Raw genomic sequence first — 4,200 nt, 5'->3', positions numbered from 1 at the left:
TTTGCACGTTTTATTATGGAGTTCCCCTCCCGTATCGCGTAAATGCTGCAGCTGAAGGACGTCTATGTGAAATTCGATCATGTAGGTGTTTATTCACATTAATATTTAGTGCTTCGTTTGTAAGTCCAGAACCTTTTGCCTTCTCGTCTGCCGTCCAAAAACATAAAACTTAGAATATATAAAACTATAATTTTGCCTGTGATTCTGTATTGGTGTGAAACTTGGTCTCTGACATTAAGGGAGGAACAGAGACTGAGGGTGTTCGAGAACAGGGTGTTGGGGAGAATATTTGGACCGAAGAGAGGTGAAGTGACAGGAGGTTGGAGAAAACTGCATAATGAGGAGCTTCATAACTTGTACTCTTCTCCAAGTATAAGTAGAATGATCAAGTCAAGGAGGATGAGGTGGGCAGGGCATGTAGCACGAATAGAGGAGAAGAGGATATTGGTGGGAAAGCAGAAGGAAAGAGACCACTGGGAAGACTAAGGCGTAGGTGGGTGGACAACATTAAAATGGATCTCAGAGAGATAGGATGGGGTGGTATGGATTGGATTGATCTGGCTCAGGATAGGGATCAGTGGAGGGCTCTTGTGAACAAGAAAATGAACCTTCGGGTTCCATAAAATGCTGGGAAATTCTTGAGTAGCTGCAGATTTGGCTTCTCAAGAAGGGCTCAGCTCCATAAGCAAGTAAGTAAAGCAGCTGTAAGCTCTCAATTCCTAAACTGTTGCTTGTATTAAAAAGAAACAAATTACCATATGTAAACATTAGGGATGGAAACGTGGGATGAAATATGTGGTAGCACAAAGGTCAGATTTTGCGGCCTTCAGCCTGAAGAGATACCGCACTAATATTCACCGAATGGTTCAGGGCTTAGCCACATTTTTGTCGCAAGCAATGGGCAGAGTAGGTCACTACAACACAATGTTAAACCAGGACGTCACCTTGGTTCTCAGTCCCTCTATTCAAATGTTGGAAAAACATGGCGCGACCGCTTCCTTCGAGATCCCTTTAAGTCATCATCCATGGTCATCTTACCGTTTGATGTCATGTAACATATTACATTATGAGAGCGTTGCTACACGAACGAGGTAGAACAGGACATATTTAGGCGAAATGGTAAGTGCCATCTTGGAACGGAGAGACCGTTAATTAGTTCTTCTTGTTCCCTTTCTCTTATAACCTCAAGGTCACTTGGAAAAACTTACATAATGCCTACATTTACACAACTGCTAATTTACTCAAATTACTGTAATTAAAAATAATGTAGAAAAAAACTTCCATGGAGCACGTGCACATATTAAGCATATGTAGATATATCCCAAAACTTCTTTGTCCGAAAATCCCCTCTGCTTAAAACAATGAAGGGACTTCAAACGAAATATATAATAGAAGGCAGGGGAGGACATGAACGTAGGAGAATAATGAGCGATACAAAACATAGGACACATAAGGAAATTGAAACAGAGTGGGTTCTTATTTATCGTATCTGAGACATAACAAAAAAAATCAGGACTTGTAGTAGGTTCGCCGAATGTTTGGGTTAATACCAAGAATTTGGGTTTTCGTGGAACGCGCAACATCTAATATTACGTATTGCATTCAAATCCGTAATTTAGCATAATATCCTACAGTACAAATATACATCCGTAAAATCCTGGAAATCTCTTAGGGAACACAGTTTGGGAACCATTGTCATAATGCATAGGGCTGTGACCTAAATATAAATCCAATGTTGGCACCATTGGTCTATCGTTTACTTATTTTATGACACTTTATACGAGGTCGAACAACACTATTACGAATGATTATTCAGAAGGGATGAGACAGGATACATCCGTGATATATCATCTTAGCAATCGTAAAAACAGACTAAGGAAAACCACACCAAACCTCGAGCTATAGAATTCGAAGCAAGAGTTTTAAATACTGAACAGCGAAGGCTGGAAAAATTGGTATCATCTGATCCGTTTTAACAGCAAAAGTTTCCTAAATCTAATAATGACAGAAGATACGAGGAGGAGTCAGTATATAGGTCATAAGTGGATACAAACCGCAAGGCATGTGATATTCTAACCTGAAAAAAAAAGTATTTCTTTACATGTCCTCCATCAACATTGATGCACTTGTCCCATCGTTTTACCAGTACATCGGACTCCGCAACATAGAAGTTTTTCGACTGTTGCCTCAGCCACTGCCGCACCTGGTTGAGCAAAATCTGCGATTTTCGAACGTCCTTGAGAAAATTTATTAACCAAGTTGTGAACCGCTTTGTGCAACGAACACTTTCCACCATAAACAGGAAACATTTCTTTATGAATACCCTTCGCATTTTGTTCTTTTACCCTCAAAAATAACGGACAAGAGGACGCTGTTCTTCGGTGGTGTACAGCTCAAGCACGATCTCTATTTTGACTACTGAACTAAGCCTCTGAACATGCGCATGCGCGCCTGCTACCTAGACTATCATGAAGCTGGACTGTGCTGCTACCTAATGATAATAATAGAAAATCTGTTATGTCCATTATAGCTATATTACTTCCATTTGTGACCTATTAGCTGACTCTCCCTCGTAATAAACTTTCAGTTAAGCCACTTACAGGAATGAGCTTGGAAGAGTTGTTATGTTTGTATCCTTGATACGAATTAGTTTAATTTGAAAACAGCTTTACCGCGCAATATCATCAAGACATAGTTTTAAATGTTCCATTGTTTCTTATGTTGTCTCTGTAATTATGCGGGCAGGTGAACTTTTTCGGGTCGGCGCAAGAGCACAAGCGAACCAAACGGCCACCTGGGGCTGGATGCTTTAAAAATCCTCTCTTTTTTTTTTTCTGTGCGTTGTAATAGCGATACTGTCAGTATCCAGACCAGTGATTCACAAATGGTGTTCCTCTGAGCCCCAGTGGGATTGTAATTTTATAACTAAGCAGCAAGAAAAACAAAACGTAGAAGGGCTAAATGTGGCGCCAGATTTGGTAACCAAACTTTCCAATATCAAGCCAAACAAAAAATAATACGTGAAGGAAAAAGAAAAACCACTCTTCCCACTGAATACAGGAAATATGTGGCATAATAGTTTTTTAATTTAATTTCTCGTACACATGAAAACCGAGTCTTTCTAAATATGTGCAATTAAATAATTGATCTCATGTTCTTGTTTAACATCTATTTATTATTATCCCTACCTATTTGATGCATATTTATTTTCAAATATACGNAGGCCAAACGAAATTAGGAAACCCTGATCTGAACTATGTAGTGCCAAATGGTATGAAGACTGACGAATTGGAAAGGATTCGGAAGGAACTTGTCTGTACCATGGCGGCATTTGCCTCGAGGGACTCAGGAATTCCACGAAAAGCCTCAGTCAGTATAACGTGCGTTAATGCAGAATTAATGTAAAGTAAACCTAGGTCTATAATGTAACAACGTAAATAAAGTGTTTTAAGGATTATGACATCAGTGAGGGGTTTCATGAGTGATTCTCAAAATTTCGACTTTTTCTAATGAAATATGGAAAAAAATTAATCTGTTTTTGAGTGACGGTGTCGAGAGGTGGCAAAACAGAGGCTTGCCTTAGCCCTGCATTTTTCGAAATCTTCCCCACACTTCAGTTCGAAGACATTAGGAAAACAAGGTTCTAATAACACTGTTCCACAAGGAAGTCATAATTTTTGTATAGTCATAATATACGATACACTGATATATTGGGTTTTTGGACTTTAGCCATCGTCATGGTTTTTAAGATAACTAATAAAACCACGACGTTTCGGAAACTGAATCTGTTTCCGTCCTCAGGTGAAGGAAAACACCTATTCTTCACCTGAGGACGGAAACAGATCCAGTTTCCGAAACGTCGTGTTTTTATTGATTATCTTAAAAACCAGGACGATGGATAAAGTCCAAAAACCCAATATATCAGTGTGTTATACACCATCGTCAGAATCCTATAGTAACTAATAATATACAATATTTTTAATTGATACCATTTACCAAAGCCAGTTCCATTTTGAGCTAATACTCGTATATGGCTCCATGATTCCCCGCGTACGAGAGGCATGCAGTATTACCCTAACTCACTCAGGCCTGTGAGAATGAACTAAAAAAACAGTTATATCAGAGCATCATCGACTCGGAGCGAGCTACTAATGCACCTTGTAGAAGAGAAAGTCTGGATATTCTATTGACCTGCAAATG

The sequence above is a fragment of the Cryptotermes secundus genome, unplaced genomic scaffold (assembly GCF_002891405.2).
Source record: "Cryptotermes secundus unplaced genomic scaffold, Csec_1.0 scaffold50, whole genome shotgun sequence".
NCBI lineage: Eukaryota > Metazoa > Arthropoda > Insecta > Blattodea > Kalotermitidae > Cryptotermes > Cryptotermes secundus.
This window is presented reverse-complemented; position numbering follows the sequence as displayed.